The sequence below is a fragment of the Leuciscus leuciscus genome (assembly GCF_965113295.1).
Source record: "Leuciscus leuciscus genome assembly, chromosome: 8".
Lineage (NCBI taxonomy): Eukaryota > Metazoa > Chordata > Actinopteri > Cypriniformes > Leuciscidae > Leuciscus > Leuciscus leuciscus.
The window spans coordinates 27388207-27401697 of record NC_138732.1 but is presented as its reverse complement, the minus strand read 5'-3'; the positions used below and the strand labels follow the sequence as shown (position 1 = coordinate 27401697).

Here is a 13491-nt window from a genome sequence, read left to right as displayed (position 1 = left end):
ATGAATTCTTCGACCTCATCTAACATACCCAGTGGCATTAGACAAAGTCTCCACCACAATACTGTCGCCGCGATTGCGGAGAGGCACACGGTCAGAAGACAAAGCTACATGGCTAGCACGGTAAAAATCTCCTGCCTCGTTCCCCACAACACTAACACGCCTGGTAACTTCGCGATGAACACTCCGACCCCGGGAAACATTGTTCCCACCACTGACATTGGGCAAAGGACCATCTACATTGGGCAAAGGATTCACCGTTTGTGCTTGGTGTAGGGCTATACTTTCACTTTCAGAATCACCTTCATCTTCTGAAGGCAGATACTCCCCTTCAGAATCAGGGTCCGCGAATAGAAAACCCAACACTTCATTGCGGGTAAGCTTTATTGATGCCATTAGATAATAATAATAATAATAATCTAATGCAAATACTCGCTGATGTTGACAATATTGCTCTGATAAAATGGCTCACTCGCACACTAGCTCCGCTTTTGTTCGCACTGATTCAATGCGCTCTAGCTCGAAGATTTTGTATAGAAGCATGACGTTTTTTTTGAGCCGGGGATGAAGTATGACATGTCTGCCATCTAGTGAAGGGCAGGTCGAATGAAATTTGACACCCTATTTGACTAAATCGGCCGTTTTATTCAGTGCCGCATCTTGTCGAGTAAACTCGACCGTGGCGCCTAGAGGGTTAAAAGCCCCCATAAACTCATGGCGAAGCTCTTTTTTGTTCTTTGCTTAGGAGCCAAAAGAAGTTTGAAATACCAAAGCAGCAGTACACTGTTAGCAAACATCCCAGCGCTCCCCACACTGCCGAGAGCAGCAATTAGTAAAAGTGCTGCAAGCTTTCCTCTCATCAACAAAACTGTCACATTAGCATGGTAAAGCAAGGAGGTGAATAAAGAGAGAATAGTCGCGGTAATCCATTTACTAAAAAGGGTCCAGGGAGGAGGGTCCAGTCCTCCAATAGGCAGAGTCCATCTGGGAGCCGGCAGAGGAGGCCACAGCTGAACAGGCCAAAAAGTGTGCTCTTACAGAGCCAGAGGTCTGAAGATCCATGGTAGAGCCTTGAGAGGTGTGGACTAGGGTGATGCCAGGGGGCAGAAGACCAAGGCAGAGTCAGGTTGGAGACCAAAGCTTGGAGGACCAAGGTGGAGCCGGGACCAGCGAAGATGAAGGACCTTGGAGGCTATGTATATCGTTCGAGTGTATGACACCTGAGTGTGGTTCGACAATAAACAAATAAATCTAACTCATAACATTAAAACAACATAAATGTGCAATTAACATAAACAGCTCAACAAAAAATGTTGAGTCATGACAGCTCTATAAAGGGCGTTCAGGCTTGCCACAATTAACAAAATATTTCACGTAATATAGAAACCACACTGTAATATTACGTGAAATATAACTTAGCAGCAGTTTAACAAGCTAAACAGTGAATGATTTACATAATAATAATATAATTAACAGTCAAATGACACTCACTGTTTTTAATGACGCACATTCAAGAATCTTCACGAAGCATCAGTGAGAAATGAATAATTATGCACCATCAGCTGTCAATCAAGACCACAAATATTCTACCCGCAGTTCACAATGTGAAGGAGCTGCAGAAAGAGATATTATTCTGTCTTAATTTGCTGCTTTCATATGTAAGATTGCAGGACCGCATGCTTTCACTCCGCCAGGCTTGTGTAAAATTCAGAATTTCAGAATTGGCCTCCATTCAATTCATGAATTTGAATTTGAATTGAATTTACTCCGCCCCACAGGACGTTGAATTGAATTGGAATTGGAATGACAGGAAGTGGAATTAAATTCATGGCAATTCAAAGAAATTCCGCACAGTCACACAACAGAAAGAATGCGTTGAGTCTCGCATGCATTCAGTGTTAGGAAGTTTACTTTGGAAATGTTATTGCTTACTGTTATTAGTTACCCATTATAGATGTGGTTTGGATTACTTTATTTGGATAACTTTATCAATGCAAAGCAATTTCGTTTTAAGTCGATTAGTAACTAATTGAATTAAACATTTTACCTCAGTAATACAACTAAATACAATTACATTAATTTTGTAATTTAATAACAGAAATTTCATTTCACGTAACTATTTACTCCTCAACCCTGCATACATTTTGTTTTAAAATAGATATTGATCAAATCTTGAAATAAATTACCCCCTCAGTGTTGTTTAATTCGTTTTGTTACTTCACTCTACTTCACTCTAATCACAATCGCTGATTAGACCACACCTCCTCAAGTCAAATCAATGACCAACCTAATAACTGTACAGACCTTATATTAAAAGAAAACAAAATGAACATGGGCTTTGGGCCACCCCCAAATCTGGTAGACAAAGAAACAGTGCCCACTCCTCAGAGGACTCTCTGCAATTGCTCATCAGTGATAAGAACTACAGTTCCAACTGTAATGTAATGCCTGTAAGGTCGGTAGGAAGTCCTGCATGAAATGCTTCCATAAGTAATCACTGAGAATCTGTCTGTGTCTCCACCTCTTCTAACTGAGTAGATCAGTTAGGGATAGACCATTGGGATAGACCATCTGAGGTAGGGAGGAGTCAGGCCGCCCAATATGCAAGGAATTCAGAATCATGGGATCTGGATCTGGATCTGCCACATCACTAGAGACATAACCCCAAGGGTTTTGAATTTAAGAGACCATCAACCTCGACTAAGATGTTTCTCCATACCTATTCGGTGATAATCTGAGGACCAGTGTCATCCGTAGGGGCTGATTTCATTCACCTCTCACTTCTCTTTCCTAGGACTCACCAAAGTGAGGTGCGCTGGGAGGATTAAAATGGAACCTGATCTGTTCTTTGGCAAGCTGATCTCTAAGGGTGGGTTTGCATCTGAGTAAATACTTCTACCAACAACTGAGGTGTTTGTGTGTGTATGTGTCTGTGTGGGCGTGATTACCCAATCCCGTATTGATTATCTGCGCCAGCTGTAATCAATCCCTGTTCCCTTTATATGCTCAGTAATCCTCATCTCATTTTGTCAGATCGTTGTGGCTTCCCCGGTGTCGTGTCCTGTTCCTGTGTGGCTCTCTCTCGTCTCCTCGTGTGGATTACCTGTCTTTGTGGATCCTCATCGTTGTTCTTCACTCTGTCTGGATTGTTTATTGTTCCTGGTTCCTGAGCACATCGTTCACCGCACACTATCTCCGGGTTGCCCATCGAAGTCCCTGCGTCACCTCTCCATCTGAGTGTTTGTTCCCAGACCTGTGTGCTTATCTGACCAACTTCAGTAAACGCCTTTTACTTGCATTTGTATCCGTCTCTGTTTCATAACAGAACGATCTGACCAAACATGGATACAGAAAGTGCGGCCAGTTTGAGTGACTTTATCACACACAGCATCACAAGAATGGATCAACAAGGAGAGGAGATCGTGAATACAGGTCGCGTGGTTCAAGCACTCGTGACGCAGGTGTCCGAGCTCACCCAACAGTTACAACTTCTACGAGCTCCCACTGCGCCGCCCGCACCGCCCGTTCAGGAAAATCAACCTGAGCCTCGTCTGCCCACGCCTGAGGGCTATTCAGGTGAGCCTGAATACTGTAGAGCTTTTCTCACAAGATGTTCCATGCACTTCGCATTGCAGCCACGGACCTTTAACAGTGAACAGTCTAAAGTGGCGTTTGTATTGACTCTACTGTCGGGGAAGGCGGCTCTCTGGGGAACGGCGGTGTGAAGAATCAAGATGTCTGTTGCGCCTCGTTCCAGGCACTCTTCACGGAGATGAGAAGAGTTTTCGATCGAGCGGTGGCGGGTAAGGAGGCGGCCAGATTACTCGCAGATCTACGCCAAGGTGATGGCTCGGTGTAGGATTACTCGATCCAGTTCCGCACCCTGGCTGCAGAGTGCCATTGGAACGAGGAGGCGCAGTGGGACATGTTCCTGCATGGGTTGGCTGACCGCGTTCAAAAGGAGATTTACATTTTGGACCTTCCCAGAACGCTTAATGGCCTGGTGGAGCTTGCGTTAAGGGTCGATGCCCGTCTAAATCGTGTGACTCAACGTGCAGGTCCGAGTCGACCCCAGTACGGCACAGAGGACCCACATACCAACGGCGGGAACACAGTCAGCCCAGTTTTCGACCACGAGCCCATGCAGGTAGGGAGAGCTTGGCTTTCCCGGGAGGAGAGGGAAAGGCGGAGATCCCAAGGACTCTGCCTGTACTGTGGTAGGGCTGGCCACTTTCTCTATTCTTGCCCGGTAAAAGAGCAAGCCCGGTAGTAAGTATGAGGCTACTATCGGGTGGGATCTCCGCCGAGAAGACCTCATCACCATCATCAACCCTCCCTCCGGTAAGACTGAGATGGGCAACATCCACGCACAACACTCAAGCACTACTGGATTCGGGGGCAGAGGGTAATTTTATGGACTTCAAACTCGCACTCAAACTCCAGATTCCCATCACCTCTCTCAAGCACCAGATATCTGTCAACGCACTCAATGGACAAGAACTTCCCAGGATTTCTCACTCTACTGAACCCATAACAATCATCACATCTGGCAATCACACTGAAATCATATTATTCCTCCTCATGGACTCACCGTTAGCACCGGTGGTTCTGGGACACCCTTGGCTCATTCAACACAACCCTCGAGTCGACTGGCGCAATAATTCCATTTTCACATGGAATAACCACTGTCATGAGTCACGTTTGATGTCTGCCTGTTCGTCTGTGTCTGGTTCTGTGTTTCAGAAGGAGGCAGCGGATTTGTCTAACGTGCCCACAGAGTACCTCGACCTGAAGGAGGTGTTCAGTAAGTCCCGTGCTGCTTCTCTTCCTCCGCATCGTCCCTATGATTGTGCTATAGATTTACTGCCAGGTAAGTCTCCGTCCAAAGGCACACTTTACTCTCTTTCTGTTCCTGAGAGGGAGGCCATGGAGAAATATATTTCTGATTCTCTAGAATCTGGGTTCATTCAGCCTTCCTCTTCTCCTGCGGGGGCGGGCTTCTTTTTTGTTGGAAAGAAGGATGGTTCTCTGCGACCTTGTATTGATTACAGAGAGTTGAATAACATCACGGTAAAGAATACTTATCCTTTGCCGTTGATGTCTTCAGCTTTCAAGAGGTTGCAGGGAGCATCCATTTTCACAAAATTGGACTTACGTAACGCTTATCATTTGGTTCGCATCAGGAAGGGGGATGAATGAAAAAAAACGTGTTTAATACCCCTAGGGGGCACTTTGAATACTTGGTCATGCCTTTCGGCTTTCCAACTCCCCAGCGGTTTTCCAGGCACTCGTCAATGATGTGTTGAGAGACATGGTAGATCAGTTCATATATGTTTACCTGGATGACGTATTGATTTTTTCTTCGTCTCTCCTGGAACAAGTTCAACACGTCAGACGAGTGCTTCAGAGGTTGCTAGAAAATGGGCTTTTTGTCAAGGCGGAGAAATGCGTTTCTTCATGCACAGTCTGTTTCTTTCTTAGGATGGAAAGACAAAGTTAAGGCAGTGATGGATTGGCCAAGTCCAGATTCCCGTAAGGCCCTACAGCGGTTTCTGGGGTTCGCCAATTTCTATCGGCGATTCATTCATAACTACAGCCAACTAGCCGCACCTCTGACTGCCTTGACCTCCCCCAGAACGACGTTCAGGTGGTCGGATACTGCGGAGGCAGTATTCGCCAACCTCAAAAGTCGTTTTGTTTCGGCTCCCATTCTAGTCACCCCTGATCCCACACGTCAGTTCGTGGTGGAGGTCGACGCGTCAGAGGTGGGGGTAGGCGACGTTCTTTCTCAACGCGCTTCCTCAGATGACAAGATGCATCCCTGCGCGTTTTTGTCCCATCGCTTGTCGCCTGCCGAACGTAACTATGACATTGGTAACAGAGAGTTGTTGGCGGTCAAGTTAGCGTTGGAGGAGTGGCGTCATTGGTTAGAGGGGTCGGGGTACCTTTTATCGTTTGGACCGATCATAAGAACCTTGAATATATTAGATCTGCTAAAAGACTCAACTCCAGGCAGGCTCGGTGGGCACTTTTTTTCAGACGTTTTGATTTTGTTCTCTCGTACCGCCCGGGTTCCAAGAATATCAAACCCGACTCTTTATCTTGTATTTTTTATCCATCCAAACGCCCGGTTACTCCTGAGTGCATTTTACCTATGCCTATGGGGAATGCCTCAGCGTGATTGCGTCTGAAGCACCTGTGTAACTATTCCAATTCTGATTGCCGTTACATCACCCTGTGGGGCAGCGAGGTGGAACGCTGGGACCCAACTCATAGCATAGTGGCCAGAAGTGGGATCTGAGAGTGCGTTGCAATACTTACTTGGTTCCACGAATTGGCATGGGGTGCATAAGAAAGCTTGATTGCGTCCTCAAAGCGCACGCTGCTGCCCGCTGGCGCAGAAGAGGGCGTTGAGGGTGGGAAGGCATAGCGTTGCGCACCGCTACTCGCGCCCTCTTTGGACCCAGAGAAAGAGGAAACTGTCAGCGGCGGAACAAAAACGCAGGGGAACAGACACCCTTGGCGACGAGCAGGCTGAGGGACAGCTTACGATGGCGGGCTCTTGATTTCCTTAGCCTGCTTTTGGACTGCCGAGAAACCTATGGGCACACTCCCCGACAGCGTCACCGAAAAGGTCACCCTGTGAAATGGGAGCATCGAGAAAGCGTGCCTTGTGGAGATCTCGCACCCCTACAAGGTTTAGCCAGGGGACACTTCTCAACCACCAAGGTGGATATCATCTGGCTGGGGGCCTGCGCTGTGACTTGATCAAGGTCAGTTATCATGCGCAGTTCCTGCATCAACCCTGGCTCAGAACTACCCTTGTGCATATGAGTGATTTGGCTTAGTAGACTTGCGCCATCACATGCATGGCAGAGGTGGCCTGACCAGCAGCACTATAAGCCCCATCAGCGAGCTGCTGTTGTCTCACAGGTACTTGATGGGAGCTGCAGATGGGTGCCACCACTAGGTGTCAGGGCATTGCGGGCATGCACCCTAACTGCACACTCCACCTGGGGAATCCCCACAAACCCCCTGACTGCCCCACCATCGAGGATTTCAAGAGAGCAAAAACTTTTGAAGCCAATTTTGGCATCTTTGGTGTTCCTTTTTTTTTTTTTTTTTTTACCAATATGCTTCCATACTGTCAAAGTTCTTCACGCACATCCGGGAAGAAGGCAAGGGGGCTGGGAAAAGCGATTTATGTGTTGCGCTGCGTCCCCAGAATGCAGCCACGAAGCTCAGATTCAGCATGAGAACACAGTGGGAAGCTTAGCATGCCGTGACAACCCACGCTGAGGAGCGGGAGGTCCACAGGGATTTTGTCTGTCAGATAAATTCTCGCTGAGATCCTCGACCTCCCAAAAGTGTCAAGCAGACCCGCGGCTGTGCTTTTACACACATGCAGCAGCTGGTCAACAGCAGAGGGGGAAACCTCTGCCGCATGCCAATGCAAAAAAACAGCATGTGAAAACTTGAACAACCCAGCGATTGTGGCCGTCAGATAAGGACATAAGAACGACTGCATACAGAAATGCACAGGTGGAATAACATCTTTAAAAAAGATGCCGTGTCACACCTGTGTTTGTTCTTTTTAGGGAAATAAGCACTTTAAGTGCTGAAGCGCACATGGAAACGGGAAACGGCCGCAGCACAGCTTGCAGGAATTAGTGCAGCCTGCAGTATGCAAGGAAAGCTCTTTTAGGCTGTCATTGAAACAGCAGGTAATGCTCTCGAAGATCGTGACCACCGCTGTAGCGCCTTCACACCAGCAGAACTTCTTCCTGACTCATAATAAATCACTCGAACAGATGATTGCATTGGAACAACACAAATGCTTGGCTCAGAGGTGAAAAGCTGAACTGCTGAACTTAATGTTAACAAATGAGACCTTATTGTAAAATGTTACGCAAAAAATCTATAAAATGACTTAATCTGGCTTTGTATTCTTGGAAAGTGCTAGAAGACAGCTGCCATGAGCAGGCATTTCTATTGGGGCCCAAAAACAAATCGTTCAAGCATTTGATCAAGAAAGTTTAAATGTGGCATGCTACTACACTGGTACGAGTGCCAACATTTCCAGAAAAAAGTACTTTTTCCAACAACCTTTTATTTCTCTTCACTTTCTTTTCCTGTCTGTACTAGCAAAGTTAGGGATTCACTTGTCATCAAGTTGGTTAATGAAAAGTAGCTAAACCTTTTTTTATGGAAGTAAAATATTGACAAATGTCTTAGAAACAAAAAAGCTTGGTTAATTGCACTACTTGAAAAAAAAATACATTGCATTAACCCTGCTTGCATTTTAATGCATTGTATTTTTATGGCGCATTTGTAAAACGAAATAAAATGGACCGAAAATTGCCTGTCGAATATTATAGGTTGTATTTTATAATCAGAATGAATATTTTGGAAGTGAAATCGAATAGGTGAATATGGATTATTGATTTTTTTTTTATGAAAACGTGTGTGAAATGTTTTGAATTGAAATATTCACAGCTTAAATATACAAACATGTTGAATTTCAGCCCATAAAAATGCAAGCCCTAAAAATACAAGGGTTAATGCAATGCATATTTTTTTCAAGTAGTGCAATTCAACACGCTTTTTTGTTTCAAAAACATTTGTCATTATTTTATTTCCATACTTTTTGAGGTGTTGAAGCCTCCACATGATAAATCTGCCAACTTACAGTATGATTCACTGCACTCGGGTGCTTAGACTAATATAGCGTAATTTGCGGCTGGGACCTTTTTGCTAAGGTCGATATTGTCCTCACCACTTTTGAAACATCTCGCGGCACGAATGTACCAATACAAATAAATAAAACATCTCCAGTTAACTAGCAGACGCAGTTAAGAGTTTACAAAGACGTGAAACTCACCGAGTGGTCAGGGGTGTTCACTGATATATTCCCTCAAAAATCGCTGAAAAAGATGCATTCCAACAGGTTTTATCGTAGTTTTTGTCCAACTCCATTGACTTAATAGGACGTGATGTGAGACCTTTACGGTATTACTCCGCCGCTTCTTCTTCTGCTTCTTCTGTGTATTCAATGAAATGCCCGTGGTTTGCTTGCAATTGGCAAAGGTGCATTATCGCCACCAACTGGGCTGGAGTGTCTATTATTCAAGCACTCAACGGAAGAATCACGGGTGTGACGCGTTTGGCAAAATAGGTCCACAAAAGCGAAATAAACCTAAAATTCTCGGGACAGCAGCATGTGTCCAAATTTTAATCTTAACCGTTCTATTTCATCAGATACGATCTGTAAACAGGGCTTTAAGTGTAAAATACCGAACTTGTCCTTTAATACCTACTAGTATCTATTTTCATGCTACTAGTACTTATTTTTTAGATACTATTATCTATTCTATTAAGTACTAGTACTTATTCATTAGCTACTAGTGCTTATTCTTTAGGTACTAGTACCGTTTTAAAGATACTAGTAGGCCTACTTATTCATTAGATACTAGTTCTTATTTATTAGATACTAGTACCTATTAAAAAGACACTAGTCCTTATTCATTAGATTCTAGTGCCTATTAAATTGGTACTAGTACTTATTCATTAGATACTAGTACTTATTCATTAGTTGCTAGTATTTATTATTAGATACTAGTACTTATTAATTAGATACTAGTACCTATTAAATAGATACTAGTACTTATTCATTAGATACTAGTACTTATTTCGATAGTGACTAGTAAATAATTTGTTACTAACAAATTTAAAAAAAATTGGCATTAACTTCTATGGGGATCTGTCATTCAGATATCAACTATTCATATGTATAGTATGTATTCCAATTGTGACTAGTACGTATTTATTAGATACTAGTAGTTAATTATTAGGTACTAGTACTTATTTTTTAGATACTAGTTCCTATTACTAGATACATGTTTTTATTCAATAAATACTAGTACTAAGTCATTAGATACTAGTACCTATTAAATAGATACTAGTATTTATTCATTAGCTACTAGAACTTATTCAATAGATACTAGTACTTATTCATTAGATACTAGTACCTATTAATTAGATACTAGTACTTATTAATAAGCTAGTACTTATTCAATAGATACTAGTACCTATTTATTAGATACTAGTATTTATTCCAAATGTTACTAGTAAGATTTTTTATTATATATCTTATTATAAGATTTGTTATATAGTCATAACATAAGACGAGTAAAAAAGCAGGTGTGACTAGTAAAATAAGCATAGTTACTAGTAAAAATGACAAAAGATACTAGTGTCTGTTACGTCCAAAGACGTATATCGTTTGTGAGAGCTGCATTGTTTTTGTTTTGTGTCTCCTCTCCTTTGGCTCCTCCCACTCTTTCTCTCTGGCAGGTAGCTAATTGCGTCCCCAGCTGCACCTGCTTACCAACCAGCAGGGAAGCAGCATAAAAGCAAGCAGAACTCTCAATCGTGGAGAACTTTTCTCCAGAACATGGTCTGTGTCCTGCCCGGTCCAGTTGTTTGGACCTGTGCTGGACCTGTGCTGGACCTGTGCTGGACCTACTCATTGTTGAATGCTGTTGCCTAAGGGTCTGTTGCTTCCTTGTGAGACACCCCTGTCTACAATCTAATATTATAAAGCCACCTTGTGATTTGTTTTTCCATTTAAGCTGTTATGCTCCTGATTGTTTGTTTTTACTTTTTTTTTTTTTTTACTTGGGAACTGTAGGGAGGTGGGCGCCACTTTATTTTGTAATCCCCTTTTTCTCCTGGTTTGTGGTTAGGTAAGGAGTGAGTGTACATTTCTGTTATTTATTTGTTATATTCTTTGTGAGGCTTAAGAATTTAACTACTAGGCAGTGGGCCAAGTCCGTCTATCTCGTTTAGTTTTTGATTTGACAGTTACCCAGCAGCTGTGTGGCTCATTTTTTTGATTTGTCTGTATGAATAATTCACAAAAAGATTACCGATTGTTTCCAACGCCAATTGTTGCACATTAAAGTATAAAAATAGATTTAATTTCGCTTGCTGATCACAAACGTTGGCCGGAGTGAGATCCAATCAACGCTTGTGTTGTTACCTTGTTGAATTGATTTGGCCAATCACGTTATTCGTTGAACCGGCGTCGCGTCAGTCTGAAGCCAAATCCATGAGTCTACAACCCAACCTGGAGAGACCGGTGTGTCTCGGCAAGACAACGTCAAGGTAAGATTTGTTTTACAATGATTATACACCCCTATATCTTAACGCTTTTCATATAAGTTGTATTTAAGACTGCAAGCTATAGTTCGCCGTGAATATATGCGTTGTCGTTGATGAGAACAGTAACGTTAGCCACGAAAGAATGTTGGTAGTGGAGCAGTAAAGCTAACGTGAGGTCTAACGGTATGTTGCTTAGGCTAATCCAAAATAAGCATTCGGTACATACACAATGAACTAAGCAAAGAGTATACAAATACGGGATAATTACGGGAAAAATATTTAAACGGGAAGACAGCAGGAAATAAGTCTAAGGGAGAATCACGGGGTAAACGGGAGGGTATGTCCAGGTTGGTTACAGCAAGCTACCTAGGCTACAAGTAAGCTAGACTAATTATCAGCTAAAAAGAGTGCAAACCAAAACAAAGAAATTATTTCAAATCAACTTTATAGTGGTAGTCATGGAGTTATTTTAGCCAATTATGGTTGATTGTCACGATTGATAGTGGTTGGGCTTCACCTACATAACAGAACAGATATGGTGGAAAAATATTTTAGTTAAAGATGGCTGTTTTTGAGCTATTTAACAAAATTATTTGTGGTCAGAACTGCAGTAGTCTTGTCATGCTCAAGATGGTTAGCATCTTAATACAAATGTCAAGATGAAAAGTGTGATTTAAAATTATTTAGTAATGTGCGCTTTCTGTGTTTATTTATCTGAATTAAATTCAGTTGTTTATCTAACACACAGACATGGACAGGACAACATAATATCTCTCCACACCCAAATGACTACAGAGGTGATCGTTGACAATCATCACATCAACAGCACCATGATGGAGCAGGTCAAGATCACGGAGTTGCTATAGTATCCACATCACAGATGACCCATCTTGATCTATCGACACCACCAACAGAACCTGGCCAAGAAAGCCCAAAAACCTCTGCACTTCCTCCCACAGTTGAGGAAGGCTCATCTCCCAAAAATCCATCCTCTTAACTTTCTATAGGGGAATCATAGTGAGCCTCTTCCTTCCACCCCCACCCTCCAATAACCTAAGGGCAGCTGATTGGCTCTTGCACAGATACACTGGTAGTTTACACTATGATGCTGCTACATTGGTTTATTTAGAAATTTGCTATGAACATTTGACCCCACTTACACACAAATTGCACTGCCTTTTGCTGCTTGTCATGTCATCCACTTACACAATAATACTATATTAATTAGGGATGAGTCACGATTTTCGAATATTCGATTAGCTGATTTTATTATAGAATAGGATGTGCGGGATGATTGTCTTTAAAAAATCCCCATGTTTTAGTTGTGGTTATAAGTTGCAATCCTAAATTCACATACATTTTTTATTCATTTAATAAATATATTCTTAATATTTGTTGTTTTTGTTTCTATGTTTGAGCTTGTATATCTCAATATTAATAACAGTCTGGTTAATTTTGAGTCTTGAATTGTAAACTCTCAAGGGTTGGATTTCTAAATATATGTTGGTTATGTGTCAATTCAGAATGACTTCTGAGCAGCAACCTTTTTATTTTGGGTATGCATCACTTGCCAAAATTGGGGCTGACTAGTAAGGGGTTAAACGTATATAAAATAACACATATAACGTATGTTTAAGTTTTTTAACTTATATTTAAGTGTCACACCGCTCCGCTTTATTCATATGCTCTCATTTTATTAATAAAAATAATTTAGTAGCCTATTCTTGCCTTGTTTTTGAATGAATAAATCAAATAGTGTAAAAAACATTTCAGAGAATTTTTTTCTCAATCTTTTCCACTGGCCAAATAGTATTTTTAAATGATTTATATTTTTAATGGAAACAGATAGACCTTGTTGTGCATTATTTGCACGAAACCATTTTCTCAGACAATCTGCTATTATCATGATAAGCAATTAGTTAAAACATTAAAACACAGCATGCCAGAGGAGAAGTGTTCAAAAGCATTGCATCCACAACAAAAATTTGAATATAAAAATGTTGTAACTTCTCAGTAATTATTTCATGTAGTTAAAGTGTTTAACAACACCATTAATGAGAATGGCATATTTAATTTAAATGTTTATATCAGAAGTAAAACATATAGTTTAAATCAGTGGTTCTCAACTCCAAACTCAAGTGTGTCAGATAAGGGAGACATACACAATATGCAGAGCAGTGGGTCCCGAGGACTGGAGTTGAGAACCACTGGTTTAAATCATTCTTTTATTTATTTAAACTGTTATTGTGAACATGCACTGTATTTATGATTAGGACTCATAATAAAGATTTACGGTTTTACTTCATCTGCCGTTAGATAAGCTATATGCGT

The 13491-nt window shown here is 42.0% G+C and overlaps 1 long non-coding RNA gene across 1 annotated transcript; it reads left to right on the top strand.

Moving 5' to 3' along the window:
- Positions 1-9302: 9302 nt before the first annotated feature.
- Positions 9303-12551, top strand: LOC309505123. The gene is made up of 2 exons (XR_014208299.1): positions 9303-11163; positions 11909-12551. It is a non-coding gene; the product is annotated as an uncharacterized lncRNA (long non-coding RNA).
- The last annotated feature ends 940 nt before the right edge of the window (positions 12552-13491 follow it).